This window comes from Taeniopygia guttata, chromosome 7 (assembly GCF_048771995.1).
Source record: "Taeniopygia guttata chromosome 7, bTaeGut7.mat, whole genome shotgun sequence".
NCBI lineage: Eukaryota > Metazoa > Chordata > Aves > Passeriformes > Estrildidae > Taeniopygia > Taeniopygia guttata.
Window position 1 is genome coordinate 25,798,140 of NC_133032.1, and position 23,158 is coordinate 25,821,297.

At 46.9% G+C, this 23,158-nt stretch overlaps 1 long non-coding RNA gene across 2 annotated transcripts in view; it reads right to left on the minus strand.

The window, feature by feature from the left end:
* Positions 1 to 23,158, minus strand: part of LOC115496009 (uncharacterized) — a 43,196-nt gene that overhangs the window by 12,965 nt on the left and 7,073 nt on the right. For both annotated transcript variants that reach the window (XR_012056815.1, XR_012056816.1), the window contains exon 2: positions 19,555 to 19,763. This is a non-coding gene — a long non-coding RNA (uncharacterized lncRNA). The remainder of the gene's footprint in view (positions 1 to 19,554; positions 19,764 to 23,158) is intronic.

Sequence of the window (23,158 nt, forward strand, 5' to 3'; positions counted from 1 at the left end):
CTAATACGATATTGACACAAATGTCAATGCTCTGAGACACACCATATCATTTTGAATCAAGGATCCCTTTCATCACTGTTATTTTTGTTTGCTTCTTACATTTTAATAAGCTGTTTCTCTGTGTATTACCCAAATACTCCAGACTAAAACTACCTGGGGACAATTTAGTTTTCATCTAACATTTCATTTAGTAGGAGGTACCTTTAACAAAAAGGTGTTTGTGCTCACATAGCCCTGTTATCATTTAAATACACAATGCTCCAGCTGAAAACTGTGGTCAGCTGATGCCTTTACCTTAGTGATAACTAATCTGTTGTTTTATCAAAATCAAATATAGCAGGAAGTGGGAATAATGGCTTTTTCTTTTTTGTCTCTGGAGAATTGTACTGATCAAATCAGCCAAATCTTGACCAGTCAAAAATTAAATTAAGCTTGTCAATCGTGTGAGGTAGCCAAATAACCGAGGCAGTCAGAGCCACAGGTGGGATCTCTCCTTGCAAAGGGCACACACAGCATGAGCAGAGGCTGCAGCTGGCCAAGGCTTCTGTTTCCCTGGCCACCTTCCTTCCCAGCTGGGCAGGGGCACAACAGGGTACCCTGCTGGGCTGTCTGTGGGAGCAGAGACTCCATGAGAGGCTGAAGGGCTTTGGACTCAAATGTCTTTACTGGTTCTGGATTTCCTTAGCCAGGCTGCTGGTTTTGGACTATGGGGCCTGACTTGGTCCTTACCTCCTGGTTTGGCTGATGGAAGTGGGCCCATGAAGAAACCCTCATTAAATTCCATACCTTCAAGAAGGAATTAGCTTAGCTTCTGACACGATATGTTGATAAGGACTGGAGAAATAGGCAGGGTGGGAAAATAAGCAGCATTTCTGGGGATGGGGGCTCTTAATGGAACCCATGCAACCATTAAAGATCTTAAACTCAGCATGGAGGCTACACAACAAGTTGTACCAAGCCTTGAAGCTGATCTCACTTCTATCCAGAACCTAGAGCAGAGGAAGAGGAGGAGGAGGCAAGAGGGGAGAGTCAAGCCTTATGTCCAAGTGGCAAAGCTCACTTTAAATTCTAAAGCTGTGCTTCAAGAAATGAAAGCAGAGCCCAGGCAAAACAAACACAGAGCTTACTTGGGAAAAACCTGACTGGAAACCAGCAAAACCAAAACACTTTAAGAGCTAAAGAAATTTAAAAGTAAACTCTCTATGCTTTTTATTTATAGATTACAAGTTCAAACATTGTAAAACCATTTGTAACCACCTGAAAGGAACAACGTATGAGATAGAAATGTACCGTGAGGCTGCTAAATAATCTCCTTGTCTCTGTACTGCTGCAGGATGTGATAGGGTGCATCTGCATCCAGCCTCCTTGGAGCAATGGACTGGGGCACTGTCCAGATGGGGCTTGAAAGAAGGACACAGAAGCTCAAACTGATAAATAAAACAGAAAAAAAACTTCCCACAGGACACTGAAATTATGGTTCTGCTGTTCATGCTGCCAGTATCAACTCCATTAAAACAACCATCTACTTTTCTCCTTCAGACATTATGGGCCTCTGACTTGTTTGGTCTGACAAACATGTTATACCTTCTGGCCAGCAATTACTTACATGGCCATTTCTTTCTTCCTCAAGACCTAGAAGTTCTCATGACCCAGTGTTATAACAGATTTGCTATTTACTGGCAACAGAGTATTAAAAATCCAAAAAGAAGGAACTGAGTCAGACAGAAGAGCAATTTGAAACTACCTTCAGGCATGGGAGAGAGTCAATTTTATAAATCAGGAACACAGTCCAATAGAACAGAGAAGAAAAGGCTGATTCTGAGTCTGCCCATGTGCTCTCCAGCCATAAAAAGTCACAGGCTCCAGCACAGTTCTGCTCTTCCCAAATCATATTCCAACTCCCAGAACACTGTAAGGGAGGCAAAAAAGATCACTACACAAATGGCTGGTCATTAGTTCAATCTATCAAACAACCAGAGCCAAGAACTGCAATTACACCACTGAATATAAAAACTGTATGGAAATACCATCCTTTTCACACCCCAGGCTATGAGACAGGCAACAGCTGTGACAAGGAAAAACATTCCCTTCCTCATCACTGGAGATTTAAAACACAGAGCTGGACAAGAACCTGCCTTGAAAAGAAAAGCCAGTCCTGCCCTGAGGCAACAGGGTTGCCTGAATAACTTAGAAAATGTTGTCCAAGCCCTGTTTGCGTGAGCAACACTTCCCCAGTGCAGCAGGGACTGTCCAGCAGCGTGTCTGCTGCAGATGAGATCATGGTTACTGCAGTAACCACGGTGGGTTTCTTTTTGAAGGGAGAGACGGGAGGTTTTTTCACTCAAACTGTAAGAATGCTCAACTCACATGTTTGGAAGGCTGCTGCTGCCAGGCTCTGCAGACTAGCCCTGAACCAGACAGTGACAGCAAAGTTTGGTCCTTGTGTGGGTGCTGGGGGCATCCTCAGTACAGAGCTACAGAGCTGAGCACTGCTCTCACAAAAGCTTTGAGGGGAAAAAATATTTTTTAAAAATGCTCACACAAATCTCCTCCCTCCAGATTTTAAACCTCCAGGTTTTAAAAATGGCAAATTAAAACCTAAGTGAAACAGGTACAGAGACAGAGAACCAGGACAAATAACCAAGAGCATTAAGGGGTCTCCTTAGCAGGTGGGGTGCAAGCTTGGTGTGAGACTGGGACCTGCTGTGCACCCTGTAAATCAGAGCCATGGACTGCCCTCTGCAGTGTACTTAGACAGAGTATGTTCCTAAGTCACTGGGACTGCTTTACAGTTCAATCTGCATGAGTAACTAACCCTCCCACTTAGCACTACTCTTTGAAGTAAGTGTGAGAGCTTGATCTGACACATTTATCGTTATTTGCTTTAAACATTGCTCCATTGCTTTACATTTGCTTTCTGTAACAGAAATAAATTGTGTGCCTTTGGTAACCTACAAGCCCTCTATTGGTACTCATATTGCTGACAGGGATACTCTCAAATGGTCCTAATCCTCCAGTCCTTATGTGGGGAGTCATTACTTGGGAAAAAACCATTTTGAATCATCAGACTTGGCCTGAAATTGAACTTTTGGAGAATTTATTCACCCCAGATGGGCATTAAATGCTCACCAGTAAGAGCAAAGGCTTTCTAAACTGGCCCTTACTATGCAAGTGGGACTAGCACTTCCCATCCCAGCGCTGATCAACTGCAGAGATCATCCCAAGGACATTTCTACTGCCAAGTAAGTCTGAAATTTTTATTAATTTATTGATGCCAATGCTGGTTTTATGCCATGTATCCCATTTTCATTGCCATATGTAAAACTTGGGGATTTTCTCCTCACCCCGTCTGTGAAAATCTTCCACAGGAATGTGCTTCTTAGTCCTGGGCACATCTAACACAATCAAAGTCCCCATTTCCCCAGCACATAGTTTCCCATCCTATTATATTTATGCCTTTCCTTGACTTTCTCTACCAGAACATTTGTTGTGAGAATAACAGCCCTTGGGGGCAGATAGTTCTTGTATTTTCTTCATGCCTAAAATAACTGTACCTACTTATTAAAAACCTCACTGACAGTATGATACAATAACCTTTGTGATTTATTTATCTTTCTGTGAGCTTTAGAGAGAGCTACAGCCTCTTTTCCAACTTTGTGCTGTACAGTCCATCATCAAATGCGGTGCTGCACTCTGATGTTTGCAACATCCTACAACAAGAAATTGGTCTTTGAATTACATTTATTCTACCCTTATCTAGTTGATTTACCGGTTCCTCAAATATTTGCTTCCTTATACTATCTTAATTGAAGATTCCTTCTGCCTGTATTTCCTTTCACTGCTATTCTACAGAGAGCAGCACTCTCCAAACAGCACGTTTATGCTGTCTTCCCCACCTTCTGTGTATACCACCATTTCTACTTTTTTCCATCCCTTTAGCCTTTAAAAAAACTCCAAGCAAAAGATTTCAAGGGTACCAAAACCAGCTGGATTCTATGTTGAGTTTTTCCTTTTCCCCAAGGAAGGCTTGCCTTCTGAAGGCACAAGCAAAACATTTATAGGCAGCAAGGAACCTCCTTAAGATCCCTTGTCCTTGTCTTGTTCTTGCCCAGTATTTTTCTGATAACTTGGCATGCAAGGCAGAAGGTGCTGCTGATCCCAGACCTCTGCCCTGCAGTGTCTCAGCTCTCAGAGAGCCCCAGCAGACTGGGGCAGCAGAGACAAGGTTTTTCCAGACAAACAATGAAGCTTTGCAAGCTTAGCCCCACTATCAGTTGGATCTGTACCTGCGAATGAAAAGCAGATGAAAAGATGTACAGGTTTAATCTGTTGCACGGTGTTTGTTTTTTCAGCCAGGTAACTGGAGTATGGGATCTCACATCACAGAGCAGGCTAACAACTCAAGAGTGTAAGTAAGCAGTAGCAAAAAGCAAAACAGAAAAGGAACAGGTTCTTCCAGAAAAATACCAAACAGAAAAGGCAATTCTTAAATATATTAGAGGCAGACACACATGAGGCTGGTGCAACTCAAGGGCAATAACTAAGAACTTCACTTTATGATCTCTCCTGCACCATACCAACCTCTTACATAAAGTAGAATTTATTGGCAAGGATTTTCACAAATTAATTCTAAGCATTCCTTTGATTGGTTTAGCCCTTCTAGGTTTTTGAATCTTTCACTGTCTCCTGTTTATCTGCAAAAGAGAGAAGGGACATGGAGCACCTGATTATCTCCTTACAATATCACAGTGCATGGCATGGCACATGATAGCTCTCCTTATTCTTTTCTAGCACCTGTTAAAGTTTTCCAGGGCTACTAACACATTTGCAGACAAATTTTGAAACCTCCCTCAAAAAAAAGCCAAAATCATCCGGAACTACATCTTGTTGGATTTTAATTATATCCAAAGAAGGCAATTAATAATGACCACAAATAGAAAAGCTTTACCTGAAGTTGCTAATAATACTCTATCATTTTATCCTTAAATTATTTTTTGTGGATTAGAGATCCTAATAATTATGAATCCCCCCAGCTTCATTTTATCTAGTACAGTAACAAAAAATCATCATTCTCTAAACTCTCTATAGCAAATCCTCTTTTTAAAGCCCTTGTTCAACGTTCTCCCTCATTTTAATTTCCTTTGCTGCTGCTTATTATGCTAAAGCCTGGCATCTGAAAACGGAACTGTAGCATTAACCATTTTTTCAGCACAGACCGTACCTATTCTTTCTGGCTATTGATGCTGTAAGTATATTTTTAAACACCAGGCTGCCTGCAGTGAAATGCCTTGCATTCCCATTGTGTTACTGTAAATACCATTATTATGAAGAAATGATTGACTTTGTTTAACACACTGTTCAAATAGTCTGCAGAGATGTCTGTGGTGCCAGTGTCATTCTCTTGCTTTAATTATATTTTTAATCATCTGTGATCTTCCATTTGTTTGTGCAGTAAGATAATTATTTTTTTCTATCACAAAGCACCAAAACTATGTCTTAGTATTATTATTTTTTATTATTGATTTGCACTACACTCCTGCTCACTCACTCCATTAGATCCTCTGTTTCCAACACTGCTCCTAAAAACCCACCATCTAATGGTACATCCTGAAATGGCCTGCTGCATCCTAAACCCCATCTAATTTCTTCTGCCTCCTGCCCTGTGCTCATTAGCATGGTATTTGCTGACTCATTTAGGGGCTTGCTATGCCCACCTGCAAGGCAGCAGAACAGTTCAGTACAACCCACAGCTCTGGGACCTCTCAAAGGCCTTTCCATGCCCTGTGGCCAGTAGCCACATCTGCTGTCCTTCCCAGCTCCTGGCAGACTACACCCTCTGCTTTCAGATCTACAAATTCCCACAAGAAGGGAGATGTAAGAGCGAGGAGCCCGATCTCCTGTGACGCATCTGCCTTCAACACTACTTCCACATTATCTTTGGCAGGCAGATCCAGGGGAACTTGCTCTGCTCTGCCACCTGGACTGCACGATGTGACAGCAGTCCTGAGACAGCAGACTGGGGCAGTGCACTCTTTCATCACGCAGCAAGCTCACCTCAGGCTGCAGCAGAGTCCACAGAGCTCTGTGTTGTGAAGGACCAGCATGAGGTCACTTCAAGCCCACTGGAAGCTCAGACTCTCATCCTGACCACAGGCACAGCAGGACATGAGTCACCCAGGTGACTGTCACTGCCTTGCAGCAGGTGGGTCTCGCAGCAAATGTCACAGTCGAGGTGGCCACGATGCACAGAGTAGCACAATACAATTTCAGAGAGCTTCCACCCGTACAGAGTAACACCACAGCACATCAGAAGGCTTCAAGCATCCACCCATACAGAGTAACATCATGTCACTTCAGAAGGCTGCAAGCATCTCCCCGCCTCAGTTCCCTATTAACTTCAATTTCTTACTCTGATTCTTCTCCACTCCCCATAGTCTTTCCCTAACTTCTTTCTAAACACTAAAAGCAGTATTTGCATCAGTCTTAAAATCTCACAGCATTGTCCATAGTAAAACACTACAAAAGCATAGTCAGTAGCCTTAATGCCTTCTCTACTTAACTAAGATTTCTATGTGGATAAATACACTCTGTTCTTTACTTAATAAGTTATTTCCCATTATGTTCCCAGCAGCTCACCTGTACCCCAGGTGTCAAAGTCATTCTGGTCTGCACCAGGCAGCATCTCCTGCTGCTCTCAATGCTATGCTGGGCTCCATCTCCAGGTACAGCTACCTCACCCTACAGCCCAATCCCAAATCACATCAGGGTCACCATGTGTCACAGCATATGTCACAGCTGAGGTAGCCACAATACACAGAGCATCATCAAACAATTTCAGAAGGCTTTAAGTATCTACCCTTCTTGTTCTTCAGCCCAACCTTTTATACCCCTCATGTTGATGCAGTGCCCCTGTGTGCCCACTGTGCCCTTTGGTGGTTGCTCAGTGCCCCTGGGCACTCCATGGCTCATTGCTGTCAGTGCTGCTCACCTGCTTCTCACAGCTGTGCCCACTGGGGATGAGGCTGGGCTGCAGCCCCACTCCCAGTTACCACAAACTGCACCTACAAGTGTGGGGGGGGGTCTACCTTTTTAACCAAGCTTATCCTAATGTAAGGTGTAGCTTTATTTCTACTTGATTACCCAGGCATGCAAAGGGAAGCACTGAAGCCCCATTAGCAGCCACCCTCTGAGAAGCAAAAGACCCTGTAGCAGCATACTGTCTGTAATTATAAGCCGCTGAACTACGGAATGTCAAAAATAGCAGAAAACATGGGGTTTGTAGGATTTGCTGTATTAGTTCCTCAGAAGGAGATTCACTGATAGGTTTTGACAAAAGCTGTCTTCCCTGAATATAAATGTCAGGCTGCAATCAGCACAGACGTACGGGGACAGGCAGGCGGCCGCAGAGGTTCTCTGCAGAGGCACAGCAAAGGGACCTGCAGCACCTCTGGGCTGCGGTTGGGGTTTCTCAGCATTCCCAATCTGCACGTGCCACGCACAAACAGGTGTGTGCTCATCCGAGACTTTGAGAGCATCTTCAGGCAGGTTAAAAACCAGCCTGATAAGAACATGCCTCAAGTCTGAATGCAGAAAATCTGGAAAATACCTTAAAACTCATGCTGGGCTGACTGAGCCTACTTCTCCCCGCAGCCTTAACTCAAGGAGGGACATGAAGGACTCCCTGGCTCTTTCCCAAACTTCTGCTGCAGCAGACTTCTGGCAGGCTGCACCTGGGCAATGGAAACACGACTGATTGTAGGGAGCAATACCAGGGCTACAGAACCTGATCCCCCAGGCTGCTCAGCCACCTGCAAGAAGTACCATCTCACCTGCCTGTGTTCATCTGGGAAGTCAGAAAAATAAAACTCTCCACCTAATTATCCTCATCAGTCTTTGGATGCCTGTGCACTCTAGAGAGCCTGTAGGTCATCTCCAGGAGCCTGAAAAGAAATATTACTTAGAAACAGTTAAAGAGAAGCTTCAGCTGTGATGCTGGATTCCTTCTTTTAAAAAATCCTCAAGCACGGCAGGTATTTGGCTATTGATTGTTAGTTCATGTCCACACCTGGAAATACAGCAAACTTCTGTTTTCTGCTCCTGTAATTTCAATGAACAGGTATTAGACGTGCTGTGATGTCACTTGATATTCTACTTTTATCTGTTTTTATCTGTGGGTTTCTTAGTTCAGTGTGAAGGGTTTCTCATCCTCCAGCGGGCTGCTGGCAGCTGCCTGCCCCCTCCTGGCAGCCTGGGCCTGCAGAGCAGAGACTTACCTTTCGGGAACTGGTTTCATGCAGAGCCAGGCACCCAAAGCAGGTCTACACAAAGGTTCTCACAGACTGCAGTGCATGCTGGAGTTTTCCACTGATGGATTAATCTTGCAATGTGAACTGTACCAGAATGCTATGCTTTCAAATGTACCTGAAATAACATAAATATTACAGCAACTGTAAAGCACAGAAAGGTAGAATCTGGTCAGTAGCTCTTGTATTTTACATCCAACAGCAGATACCCTATCCATTTCCAGAACAGCTGTACCAGTGATGTAACTACACCAAGTCCACCCACCAGAGGTAAATATGCTCCCCAGGCAGCTGCAAAGAAAGCATTAAGCTAGAGCTAAACACACTGAGCATGTCTTCACCTGTCTGACGTGGGGAGCAGGCACCAGAGCAACCTGAAAAAAAGCAGAAGCTGCAGATGGAATAAAGATCTCACTGCCATCAAAACCTGGGGCAAAGTCATGGGGTGGGGGCAGGTCTCAGTCTGCCCTCTTTTAGTCTAGAGCCATAACCCCTTATCTGGTCACAACAGGCCCTGCTAAAATTTCTCTTCTCACTCTTCTTACAGGCCCCCTTTACATACTGGAAGGCTGCAACAAGGTCTCCCCAGAGTATTCTCCATGCTGAGAAATCCCAGCTCTTTTACCCTGTCCTCATTGGAGAGGTGCTGCATACTTAAAATTTCCTAAGTGGCTCTCTCTAACTTTCAAGCTTTCTCAGAGAGGAAATACTCTGGCATTCCTTCCAAGTGATAGCAAAGCTGAATCAGATGTGACTTAGAGAGATGACTATTCGCTTCCTAACAGTCCTGCTATTCCTTTTAAAGGCCACCCAGAACAATCATCTCCTTTCCTTTGCCTATGTGGAAGACTAATTAGCACTGAAATCACCAACACCTATGCTGAGAGCAATGCTGTGGTTATGAGAGCCACGCACTCCTCAGCCTATCCAAAGAGATGAAATCATTCTCACTACATGCCCAAATTCACATATCATCCTCCATCAGCTGGACTTCACATGGCTATTGCCAGGGAACAGCCTGTGCATCCTGACTGGCACCAGGGCCAGAGCAGAAAGAAGCTGATACAGAGCAACCCTTGTCTATCTTTTGCATTCCGCTCTCTTTGTTTTGATAGAGCCATAGCAAGGTTTGGGTTGAAAGGGCCTTCAACATCACCTAGTTCCAATCTCCCTGTTATGAGCAGGACACCTTCTACTAGACCAGGTTACTCCAAGCCCCATCCAACCTATCCCTGAACACTTCCAGGGATGGGGCATCCACAGCTTCTCTGGGCAACCTGTGCCAGAGCCCCACCGCCCTCACAGAGAAGAATTTCTTTCTGATATCTAAGCTAAACCTACTCCCTTTTCTGCAGAGCTTGTGCTTTTGCATTAAATACTGTCTTCCTTTTAACATTGATCGGCTGGATTTAGCTCTGTATAAAATGATTATTGCCTTAAAAATAATTGTACGAAAACAGCAGCAGCCAGCGCTTAGGAGTGATACATCATCATCCTTTTTTTTTTTTTTCTCTCCTGCAAGACATGAATTAAAAACCAATTCAGGCACAGGTAAAAGGCTAACACCAATTCCCCAGCAGGGAGAGGAGGGAATGCTCACCTGGAACTAGGGGAGGACAGGGGCACTTGTGAGGCTGGAGCAGAGCATCACTTACATACCCTCACCGTGCCTTCTGCGTTGTGCCCACTCCTGTTCTGGGGGCTGACACCTGAGGAGACAGTGATGATCAGCTCCTGTTTCGGCTGCCAAGCCACTTAGGATCTCATTTACCAGCTCCCCACAGGGCTCCAACACAGGCTGAGGGGCAGGCAGGAACGTCTGGAGCCAGCACTGCCATTCCTGCAGCCCCGCTCTGCTCTGAGCCTCCACACTCCTCAGGGAGCACACTCAGCCTCAAGTCCCTGAGCTCTTTCTTTCATGTAAGACTGTCCACAGCCCCAGGAAACAAGAAACCTACATGAAATATTATGCTTCAGAACCTGAATAGGGTTCAGCTGGCTGAGGACAAGCTTCAGTGCCTGCTCCAAAGTCTGTGAAGCTGATGGCAATGCAGAGACTCTCCCTGACTTCGGGGAGATGAAGTCCCAAGGGAGGAGCAGGTTGATCACTGACCTGCTTGCTGTGCAGCACAGGCTGGGAAAGGGAGCTGTAGCACAAATCTCTTTGGTGCATGGAGTTACAAGTGTGTCCCCTGATGCTGCAGATGCTACAGGAAAGGTGAGCATGAGGTCTGGGTCTCCCAGGGTTTTTTTGTTGTTTGGATTTTGCTGGAAGCTGTGGTTACGCAGAGGCTTCTTTGCTGATCTGCTTTTGCCCAAGTGTTTGCGCTTCAGAGTCACTTAATTCAGTTAACAAACAAATTCCAAACTCACACAAATTCTTGGCATTTCAGAGCATTCCCATGCTCATCTGTATCCTTGCTAATATTTGCCCAATTCCTTCCCTCTGTCCCCAGCCACTTCACTGCTATCAAAGCTTTCTTGTCACATTGTTTCCTTAGGCTTTAGGCTCACAAACAAGCAGCATCCTTTCTTGTTGCCCCCACAGAATACCAAGATATAAAGGACAAACTGCAGTGCCAGTACAAAATATCAAATTAGCAACAACAAACAGGAGAAAAACCCTTAATATAGAAGTTTTCATGGGAAAGCCCAGGGACAAAACACCACCGTGTGTTTCTCACCACCCACAGCTCCCCAGGTTTGTTAGCAGTCCCTGTTTTTCCAGCCCCTGAGCACTCTGACTCTCAGCTGTACATCGGGGGCAGAGGACAGCAAAGCAGTCACACAGCATCGAGACACGGGCTGTGCAGGGTAAGGACTTCCATCATCCAAATTTTAATAATTATGTCAGTGGAGGCTCTCCTCCACTGCTGGGGTGGGCTAAGGAGGTACACAAAATGGGAAAAAAAAACCAACAAAAAACCTGTTCACAGACTATTATTCATGCTAGCCTAACATCTGTTACTTTTTAAGTAGGTGCTTAAAGAAGGTTGTCAGGCCACACAGTTACTCTTTATTAAAATCCTGTAGGTCAATAGGGGAATAACTACTCTTTATTGAATAGATAAATTATACATACTAACTAAAAATCATCATAACTGAAAAGTGAGGGGCTCTTTTCTCCAGCTCTCACAATATCATTGAGCATACTGTGTAATACAGAGTGCATGTGGTTTCCATTACGGAAAAAATGGTTTGTTGACTGTGACAGGCTGCAATTAGACTCTAATACAAAGCAGGGCCAGTGTAACACTTGGTGTTCATGCACTGTGCATCACAATGGGATCTCAGTCTTGTTGCCTGTTCCTTCTGCCTGCCATAATGACCATCATTAACAACAAGAGTGGGTAAAAGCCTTTTCTTTGCATGTAGTCAGCCTACGTATTCCATAAAAAGGAAGTGATGTTACACTGACCTTACCAAACACAGAGCTAAGAAATTAGCTTCTCTCTTACATTGTATTTGATCATGACCTGGACCATGCAGAAATTCAAAACAGGGAGAAATTACAAGGTCCTACTGGAGAAAACCTAACTTTGCTGTGTATTTCCTGGACTGGAGGAAGCTATTTGCATACTCAGGTGCAAGAGGCTGCAGCAGCCAACACAGAAGATGTTAAAAGAAACCTGCATGTGGAAGGAAGCACAAGCACACTGGGTGTTACCTGAGCAGGGCTATTCTGATCTCTTCTGAAGAACTGGTGAGGAAGCTGGCAAGGTAGGGGCTCTAAGGGGCTGTCACAGTGGCCGTGCTAGGAAATAGACCCTGGTGACAGAGCCGTGTGGCAGCAGGGTGAAAGCTCTGGAAGGTCGTTTCCAGTCCCACGTTTTCCTCTGCAAGCAGCTCCCATTCAGATGCCGTGATAAAGCAGGTTTCTCATTTGCATTTTCCAAAACAGGCTGATGGTTTGTTTGCTTTTATAAAATTCTTTCCTATGACCTTGGCTGGAGAGAGCCCTCACACTACTGCTCTTTGACGTGAGCACTCATCAGAGGACCTTTTGGCAGCTCTCAGCCCATGCACATCAGGGGCAGAGCCCCAATGCTCCCGGGTTTCAGGTCCAGGAACCCAGCCTTTCAAGCAAGCCAGTTTGATATTAAAAACCCCACAGTACAGGTAGGAAATAGAACATGGCATGTCTCTAATTACTGTTCCTCTGCTGCCCCAACAATATAGAGCAATGCTGAACAATCCGTGGGCTGTCACCCTCATGCCCTGGCTGTGTGTTCTGAAGGGTTGATTTCACACTCAGGGGGGCACATGGCACAGCAGGAAACAAAGACCCCTATTTTTTTTCCAAGGCAGTGACTGACTGCTCGTGAAAGCCCGTGCAGCAGCTTGTTACAGCCTCTGTCAGTGACAATGCTGCCAGACATCCAAAAGAGACAAGCAAACATCCAAAAGATCTGCAGAAAATAAAGCCAATCACCAGGGCTAGGATTTTCCAAGGGATATTAAGTGGGACAGCCTTACTGAAGAGCAGACCTAAATCACTGTGAATATTGCTGTCTTGCTGATACCATATTAACTTAAACGTGACTTAGAATAGACTTGACAACCCCATATGTGATCCAGAATAGCTTCATACAATGCCAGACGCTTTTATTCACTCGCATTAAGATTTCCTGCCTGGCACAGCCTGGCCGCGGGCGAGGCGCGGTGTTAATGGGAGCGGGGCTGAGCGCAGGGCGGCGGCTCCCGGGCACCCACGTCGGGAGAGAAGGAGCAGAGCTCGTCACGGCCACACAGCCTTGGAGGAGGACGTACGAGATGTATTTTCTATTGAAAAACCCACCCTCTTTGTTCGAGGAAATCTTAAGTGGTTTCATTTCCCTGCTGTAAGCGCTTCCTCCTCCTTCTAGCACGAGGGAGATGCGGGGAATTTCGGCAGAGCAGTAACCCCGGAGAGAGGCCACCTCTGAAACACCTACGTACATCAGTCACTCCTGGCTGCCTCAGAAACGCTGGTTTGCTGCTTGACCTATTTCTGGCTTCAGCAAAGGAGACGGAAAACAACCTACCATTGATTTTGCAAGTAGTTGTTCTGCAGAATTAACCAGTCCAAACCCCGTGTTTATTTTGCTTCCTGGGGATATGTCAGAGAGGTTGTTGAAGAAGTTACAGAGATTTAGAACAGGAAATAAAGAGAACTTGAGTTCAGTTCAAGAGGTTGATGCTCCCTTAAGCTACCTAACTGCCCTAGTTTCCCCCTCCCTACAAGAGTTTGGTAGGAAAATAAAGCTTATAAATGCCAAATCCTGTGAATTACAAAGTGGCTCTGATTCTCCAGAGGAAGGGTGTAGACCAGGCTGTGAAAGACAGGTGATAAATGATAACCCTCCGTGCAGGCTGTCTGCATGAAGCATGGCCACAAACATCGCTTCTCAACAGCCCCTTCCCCTGCCCTTGCTGCCACCGCACCCAGCCAGCTTTTCTCTCTGTGGCCAAGGGGGATGAGCCCTCCCTCTGTCCATCCTGCAGCAGCTGGCATGTCCTCCACTGGAAAGCTGCTCATTGCTAACTAGAGGAAAGCTGCTTCTGGACATGCAATGGAATGGAAATCTGCAGCAGCAGCAGCTGGTTTGCCCAGCAGGAGCCCCTGTGCAGGGAGAATGCTGCATGGGAAGCAGGTGGGTACACTGACCTCTGCAGATTCCCATCCACGCTGGATGCAGACTCCAGGGAGGGCTCAGGCAGGCAGCAGACATCATTCCTGGCAGGTTTCAATCAAAGGCTCTAACTTTGAATACTCAGGTTTGTGATGGGCAGAGGCAGCACAGCAAAGGCTGCCTAAGGCGTGGTTTCCCAGGCAGAGGCAGCGCTGCCAGGGATTGCTTTTATATCAGGTGTCACTCGCTGGGATCTCGGGCGTTAGCTAGGATCACAGCACTGGCAGCAGTCACCTTAGAAATTACACAGGTGACATCTGCCCAGGCAGATAAACGTGAAATGCAAAGCAAAAGGCAACACCATAACAACACCCAGCAGCTGATTTTGTTTCAGCACAACATGAACACAAGATCAGACAGGTTGGGCAAGAGATTTTTCCAGTGCCCTTCCCTGTCCCTTGCAGTAGCCTCATGGAATCACAGAATATCCCGAGTTGAAAGGGACCCACAGGATTCATTAAGTCCAACTCCTGGCTTTCCACAGAACAACCCCCAAAAATCACATCATGTATCTCACAGACTGGGAAAGCACTCGGTAAAGTTTGCCCAGAACATTTTATCTGAGGGTCTGAGGAACTGGAGCCTCCCTCCAACACTTATGGCAGAGGGCTGGAAATGCCAATGTGCCCATACAAGTCCTGTGCTAGGAAGCATGGAAGTGAAATGCCCTTTGAGGCTGCTCCAAGAAGAAAATCTGAGGTTCACAGCCACAAGGAAGCTTTGTGAAATAGCCCTGTGGCGAGGAGTGCCTCTGGGAGGTGTGCAGGAGAGGCAGGCACCAGGACAAGGGTAATTCTGCCCTCCCAGCGCCCTGCCCTGCAGATCTCCTGGCTTAGCAGATGCAGGGGAGGGGGTGTCTCAGGCAGGCACAGGAGAGGGAGCTGCAGGACGCACTGCTCCCGTTCCCATGTCTGCCTCAGGAGCCCTGGCCCAGCCAACATCCTCTGCCCATGGTTAACGCAAGAAGGCTTGAAAGAAGCAGGAAAAAGCTGGTCAGTTTGTGATGAAAGAGGCTGTAAATCATGCATGCAAGGGATGTGGGGACAGGACAATCAGCTGTTGTTAATTAAGTCCTGGGTAAGATATGAGGAAGCAAAACACTGCACTCTCACCTGGCTCCTGCAATGATGTACCCAGAAAAAGTAAGCATAATTAATTAAACAGAGACACCTATTTTTGGAGTTATGAAGATGCAGCAAGAGTGCCTAAAAATCAGATGTTCCTAAATGGCAGTGGGGAAAGGGGCTACAGAGAGCAAACACCCTGCCTGGAAAGCACCAGCAGTGACTTGCTGTGCTCTCCTGACCACTGCCAGGAGGACAGCTCCCATCTGGGGGTCACAGCAGCATAGGGAAAAGCTACAAACTCTTTCAGCAGAATTACTGAAGATTTCATAATCCAGGCCCTTTTCCCATGCCTGAAGACAAACTGCTTGATCAGCACCTTGCAGTCAAGCCTGAGCTATCAAATATGTTTGGTATTCTGAGAGGTGAGGAGGAATTTCAGAGGGGCTGGAGAAACAGCAGTTTCTCCCTTGCCAGAGGCTGTGTCTGCCAGTAAGGAGACAAAAGAAAATCCGAACTGAAAACTAGGCAGCTAGGTGGGAAATTCCCCTCATTATAAAAGTATAAAAGAGTAGTTTCTTGGTGGGAAAAGTCAGGAAAAGAAATACAAAAAGTCCTTATCTCCTAAACAGACTTTTTTTCCCTCAGCAATTCAGACCCAGAAACTCCCCTTCAAATATTCCTTCTCAGAAACTGAGGCTGAGCAGAGGGATGCTGCATTTCACTGAAGAATCCAAAAAACCTACCAAAATAGATGCTAGAAGGAAAGAGAGCCACCACCGGTTGCCTCTCTGATGGTTGCACATAATCCCAGCCTGACCACATCATTTGGGGAGGTTTTAGTCAGTGGTGGTGCTTCCTTGCTCACTGGCCCTCAAGGGCTTTCTCAGCTGGTGCTGAACTTGGTGTGCCAATTTCTCACAGGAAAGTAATCTGTGACAGCAGTCTAATTTTGTCATTGCTGCTGTGCAACATGCATGGCAAGCCACTCGAGGAACTGGTAAGTGGCAAAGACCTGGAGCATCTCTGGGTGACTACTGCCATATCTCCTTTGGGACCAGCCAGTCTGTGGGAGCACAGTCAGACCCAGGAGTGACAGGCTGTGCCCAGATGTGCACAGGGTAATAATTAATTTCTCAGTTATCTGGGTGAAATGAAACACGGGGGTGCCTGTCACAGCATACATTGCAGTTGAGACAGCCACAATACATAGAGTATCACCACACCATTTCAGAAGGCTTCAACCCATACAGGGTAACACCTTACCACTTCAGAGGGCTTCAAGCATCTGCTCTTTATTACTCTTTAGCCCAACCTTTTATACCCCTCCTGTTGCTGCAGTGCCCCTGTGTGCCCTCTGTGCCCTTTGGTGGTTGCTCAGTGCCCCTGGGCACTCCATGGCTCATTGCTGTCAGTGCTGCTCACCTGCTTCTCACAGCTGTGCCCACTGGGGATGAGGCTGGGCTGCAGCCCCATCCCAATCCCCACACGCCGTGTGCCACAGCCCGGCCCCATCCCAATCCCCACACGCCGTGTGCCACAGCCCGGCCCCATCCCAATCCCCACACGCCGTGTGCCACAGCCCGGCCCCATCCCAATCCCCACACGCCGTGTGCCACAGCACAGCCCCATCCCAATCCCCACACGCCGTGTGCCACAGCACAGCCCCATCCCAATCCCCACACGCCGTGTGCCACAGCCCGGCCCCATCCCAATCCCCACACGCCATGTGCCACAGCCCGGCCCCATCCCAATCCCCACACACGGTGTGCCACAGCCCGGCCCCATCCCAATCCCCACACACCGTGTGCCTAGAGGTGAGGGGGGACCCTTCCTGCTGTGGGTGTGAATTACCCCACACAGCACCCTGCCAGACCCCAGGCAGTTCTCAGTCCACACCCGTTCCTCTCTACAGCCCCATCCATCAGCCAGGTCTGACATGGTGACTAAGACAACCAGTTTCTCAAGCTGTGCCAGGACAATTGCTGCAGTTCTCATGTAGGGCAGTAGGACCCTAGAGACTCTTTCATGTCTGCATCCTATAGCAAAAAAAAAAACCCAAGAAAACAAACCTCTGTGAAGTGATAAGATGAGAAAGTTGTTATCAGTCTTTTCCGTGACCGCCTGCTCAGCACTGCAGTTGCTTTTCCTCTGGTACTAACAAAGGCTCCAAGGCTATTTTTTTCTTCCTTAGGATTGGAAATAAATCACTCCAATCCATTGCTTTTCTTGAGGCGCTACAAAACAAACTACAGTGGAAATGTTATCACTGGTAACAGATTTAGCCTGCAGGACCATGTGCTTATTTAAATTTTAACATTTAAAAATAGTTTCTGGTGGTACCATGTAAATACAAGGTACGGCCAGCAGAAGCAGATAGAAATTGAGTGAAGTTTTATGACTGGAAGTTATTTATTCCTGCCTCTGACAGTTACTGATGAAATCCTGCCTCATCACTCCTGCTGTGCATTCAGGACACTGGTGTGACTTGGAGAAGGAAAAGCACAGGGGAGACAATGCCACCTTAACGATCACACAGCTGCCTCTCTCTATCACACCTACCTGCCAGACAGATATCTGGGAGAAATAAAACATCTTCTGTCTTGACAAACAGGCTGTGCCTGATTCCCACCACTGCCAGAATTCCAGCAGTGCCTAAAAGCCCAGAGGTGTCATCTTTGCACTTCTGCTTAGCTTGCTACCATTGCAACCTGCTGATTTGGGCTTGGTAGGACAGCAAAGTGGGGGGCAGGGGAGGATGGGGGTGCTGAATACATGCCCTGCAGGGCATGGCTCAGCTTTGTCACCACTCTCAAGGCTCACAGGCTGGCCAGAACCAAGCAGATTTAAGCCATGTCCCCAGCAGCAGCTATCCTTCCTCCAGGTGCCAAGGCCTTGCCCTGCAAGGCCACCACAGCCTCTCAAAAAAGAGGTTTTCTCTCCTCTTCCCTTGTGCACAAAAAGTGCTGCTTCATTTATAAAATACAGATACTTTTCTAAAAACTCAGCTGTAGTCCTGTCTGGCACAAGCCAGCTCAGGCCACCCAGTTCAATCTTGCTGAACTTAAAACAATCTGAGAGCAGGATCCAGTAAGTGGCAATCAAACAACTTGTCCTCCTAAAACAGAGGTGCTGAGCAGCAAAACGAGAGCAGGCAAAGCCTTTATACAGGCTGAGGCCAAGCAAGAGCCAAGGAAACAAAGGCACAGGAGAGATGCTGTCTCCTACCCTGTCAGAGCTTAGAAAGAAAGCAGGGATTTGGGGAGGCCAATTGTCGTTTTGGCAAGCTAAAAGGCTTCAGCACACACAGCAAGGTGTGCTCAGAAACACAAGGTTTTCTCCCCCATCCCAGCTAAAAAAGGGTTCTGACCCAGGAAAACAGATGGAGGTCTGTCCCAGCATTTCCCAACTGCACTTAGTGGGACAAACATTGCTCACACCACAATTTTTTTGCCCCATGCTCCATCTTTCCAACTGACCATGCTGTCTGGTGGAGCTGGATGATGTCCGAAGGCTGCCCTGTGAAGAATTTTCTTTAGGGACATACTGACATGAGAAGAGGGAAGGAGAGAAGCAGCAACATGAAAGACTGACTGGCTGAGCCCGGAACAAGATTTTAGGCCTGGCATTTAAGAAAACTCTGTTTCTGATATGAAGCAACCTAGATACCTAGATCAAGGGAAAAAAAAAAAACCAAAAAAAAAAACCAAAAAAAAAAACCAAAAAAACCCCACCAAAATATAGGGAAGCTCTCAGCATCAATCTTGGAGTCTGCCTTTGCAGAAAAATAGAAAAATCAGCTTTTAGGGTTATGGACTCATCTGCCAGGCAGAACATCTTTTTCAACTGAATCCTCACCACAGCTGAATTTGTGCAAAAGACATCAAACTAAACAAAACCAACCCCCAAAACCACTCACACAGGCAAAACTGTCACAAATGCAAAGGCTTGTCATTTCATATCTTCCTCAAAACAGAGGTTCTTGCAAAACCCCACAAACGTAAGAAATCAGGGAAATTATAGGTCTGTATTACAAAAAAAAAAAAAAAAATCCGTTTGTTCCACAGAATCATTAAGGTTGGAAAAGACCTCCAAGAGCATCAGGTCCAACCTTTGACCAAATACCACCATGCCCACTAAACCACATTGTGAAATGCCACGTCTGCTCAGTGTTTGAACACTCCCAGGGATGGTTGACTCCACCACTTCCCAGGGGAGCCTGTTCCAATACCTAGCCACTTTTGCAGTGAATAAATTCTTGCTTACATCCAGCCTGAACCTCCCTGGTGCAGCTTGAGGCCGTTTCCCCTCATCCTCTCATCAGCTCCTGGGAGAAGAGCCCAATTTGTGTGAGTCAAGAGTGGCCACTGTACAGGCAGAGGATTTAGACTTAAGAATCCTACATTCAGAGCATTAAGGGCAACAGTAGGGCATCGAGAGCCATATTAGCTGTGATATAGCTACAGTTCCATAGGATCATCCCAAATATTTGCTGCAAGTTGTGTTTTTACTCACATTTTGTTTCTTTTTCATGTTTGACAAAAGATGGCACTGCAAATTCTGGAGGGACTGGCCTCAGTCTCCGCTCTGCAGGCTGTTCCTGCACTCAGCAGGGAATTGCCACACTTATCCATGTCCTTATTTAAAGCTTCACTCGTTCTTCACACTCCTGTACACGAGATGCCAGGGCTTGCAGACAGGTCTAGCAGCAGGACTCGAGCACTCTGTGAAGGAATACAAACACCAGCTAATTAAATCTATTGTTAAAACAATTTGTTTCTTGCTGGGACCGAGTAATCTGACAGCGTTTAAACAAGACAGGTTCCATTTCTGAGGGCAGACTGCCATCTTCACTCAGGAACTCCTCACCCCAGTCACTTTAGATTCAAAGTGCAGATCAGCAACAGAGAAATAGCAATAAAATAAAAACCCAAGGCCAAACTCTGAGCTCTTCTCCAGGAGGGGTATTGTTCAGTGGGAAATTCCATGATTTAGCCAAGCAGCAGGAGCTGCTAGAATAAACAATGGTTGCAAGCAATGAGTTCCTCAGCACACGAATCACAAAGGTCTATTTCCAAGGAACACCTGCCCCCAAGAGGGCACTGTGATATTGTGTATTCCTCCTGGCTTGGGCACTGGGAGATCATAAATAGATAATATAATATATAATTCATAAATATAAATCATACGTCATGGGAGCACCCACAGCCCGCACAGTGGGGCAAAGGAATACCATCCCTCCAGCCACTGCCAGCATGCAAGGGGAACACCTGGCTTCTTCCTTCGATGGATTCACTTCCCTTTTAGGGAAATCCACAAGCAGGAAAGCAGCAAAAAGCCCTGTTTGCTGGAAAGCAAACAGATCTTGGCTAATGCAAACCTGCTGCTGCTGGTGTGGGCAGGGCTGCACTCACTCCCCACCCAAAGCACCCATGGCAGCTGGGTGTGATAAGCCCCGGTTTCCTTGGCAGTTTTCCTCCCAGGGTAATGGATAGTTTCTTGCCTGGTTTCTAGGCAGTTTCAGCTTCAAATACCATAAAGGCCTGTGCAGTGAGATGCTGGATGGAGTAAATAGATGGTGTCTGCTCAGCAAACAGACCTCCAGACCCTTTCAGCTGCCTCCAGCCTTGCTCCCAAGTGCCTGCCTGTCTCCCTCCCTCTTTGATATGCACACACCAATTGTCTGGTCCAAGATCACTTCCTTCTGCCACTTAAAATGTGCCTTTGGAATCTGGCCTTGCTATCTTCAAATCTCAGTCTGAACTCTCTCATCACTCTTGACAGGTCTGAAGCTCTCTTCGTGAAGGTTTGCATGTCTAGCCTGTCCCCTCCTTCAGTCCTCCCCAGCCGGCTCATCCAGGGCTAACCAGACCTGTGGGAGAAGCCACTTCAGGGCTTTGTGGAGTGCCTTCTGGAATGATTTTACCACATGACTTCACAGCACCTCATGAAATCAGCCGCTGATAACATCCATACCCACTTAAAAGCATTTAAACATCTGCTTCGGAGCTCTAAAATTTTGCCATCGACTTTCCAACCCTGCGCACCGTAGGCTGCTGTAGCCTAATTATAGACCAAATTCTGCAGGCCCTAACTGGCCACAAATTACTTACAATAGGTGCCAGACAACTGAATCTCTTTCTAACACATCAGGCTCTACACAGGCAGGAAAGTAAATCAGAATAAGGATGAAAAGGTGTTCACTTGGGATAGTTAAACACAAAATGCTTACCTAATGTTTTTGTAGATTATCTTTGGATTTAACAGACATAACTTGATGTGGTGAGAAAAACTGGGAGTTGAGAAGCTTTCCTCTTGACCCTTATTGCCACTCATTTCCACTCCATTTCCACTAACACAAGAGGCCCTTGCTGTGGCTTTTGAAAGCTTTACCTTGCTTAAATCCTCACCTGAAGCCCTCTCCCTCCTGTTGGAGGGCCAGCCATGAGGGAGCACCGGCTAACTCGGCCTGGGGACAGACAGCAGGCACACAAACACTGATAGGCAGGTCACCAGCTCTGGAGGCATTTCATCTTTCAGCTACAAAAGAGGTTTTTTGTGGATCCCAAAGCAAGGAGAAGAGCAGGGACACGTTCCTTGCTTTCAGGTAGGTGCAGTCTGGTTGGAGCAACTGGTTTTAGCCCCAGTTCCCGCCCGTGGCCTTGTCACCCCAGCAGCAGAGGGGACCTCAGAGGCTGCCTGGGCTCCCTCCCGGCCTCGAGGAGGGGCAGGAGGAGCAGCTTAGAGCTTCTCTTGGCCCAGCAGGCTGTGGCTGCTGCACAGCCCTTCCCTGTGGAGGCTCTCCCTGGGAAGCGCTCAGGAATCAGCCACTTGCAGGCCAAGCCAAGCATCTGCAGCGTGGGCCAAGAGAGGAGCAGCTTCCAGCTTTGGGAAGGGAGGCGGTGGGAAGGAGCCCTCTGAGCAGGGACACAGGGACATCAACACCTCCAGCCAGGAAAAGGTGTGCTGAGCTCCGAGGCTGAGCACCCCATCTGCTCCCCTCTCTCCGCAGCCATGCCTACCCCTCTCAGCAGGCATTCCAGCACTGAAAAGGAAAGCTTGCTTCCCCTGCAGCTGCTTTTCCTGTGCTCTGACAAGCCAGGCATGACTTTCCACTTACTGCAAGGATGGAGGCATATGATCTCACTTTGCTTCCTCTTTCCGTAAGAATTTTGGTACAAAGCCTCTCAGAACTGCAAGGAGAGTCTTCCTGCTCCTCCAGCAATTCACTTGTCACTGCCTGCTTAGCCTCTTTTGTCTCCATCTCCACTCGAGTTTTTTTGTCTTCAGGTCTGAGACTCCTGGCAGGTGGGGCCTGATGATGCCAGCTGCAAAATCCTCTTTGCAGAGCAGCCCATTAGCCTTTCTATCTGTCTTCTCCTCTGGCACCTACTGAGGCACTCACAAGCTGTTCCAAGAGGTGGTAGCATGGCCTAGTGCCATGAATCTGTCCCCTCTGATGGCTTACAAACCCATTTAATTTCCCTCACACAGTTTAAATTCTAATTTTCTTGAAGAGATGTTTCTGGCAAGTGAGTGCTGGCCTCAGGTTTCTCTTCAGTGTCTGAACAACACTGGTTAATCAAGTGGATATCCACTGAGTTTGCTGTTTGGTGTTATTGCTCTCATCCTGCTGAATTTCTGGGAGACTCTGTACAAGTCCCACACACAGTTTCATTAGTTTATTCTGTTTGAAAAGAGGGTAAGGGCAAGCTGTGATGGCCAACAGCTGTGAGAGTCACAGCCACTTCTGAACACCAGGAATGTGAAGTCCCAAAACTCCTTATCTGCCAAAGGGATAAAACCCCCAACATAGCCTGAGTATCTGAAACAGACACCAATCCCTGAAACGTGAGAGGGAAGGCAGAAGCAGCAAAACCAGCACATTGCCCAGCACAGCTTTCTGACACCTGTGACTCTGGTTTCCTCCCCATCTGTGCTGCTGCTGCCAGGGAGGAGCCACAGCACCATGGCCAAATTTAGGGTGCCACTGTGCAGACACACAACATCAAATGTTCAGACACAAGGCTGCACCTTTGACTTCCCAGGTCTGTTTGACACCAGTGCTTAAAATAACCACCCAGACATCTTCATTTTGCAAGAAAGGATCTAGGGCAGT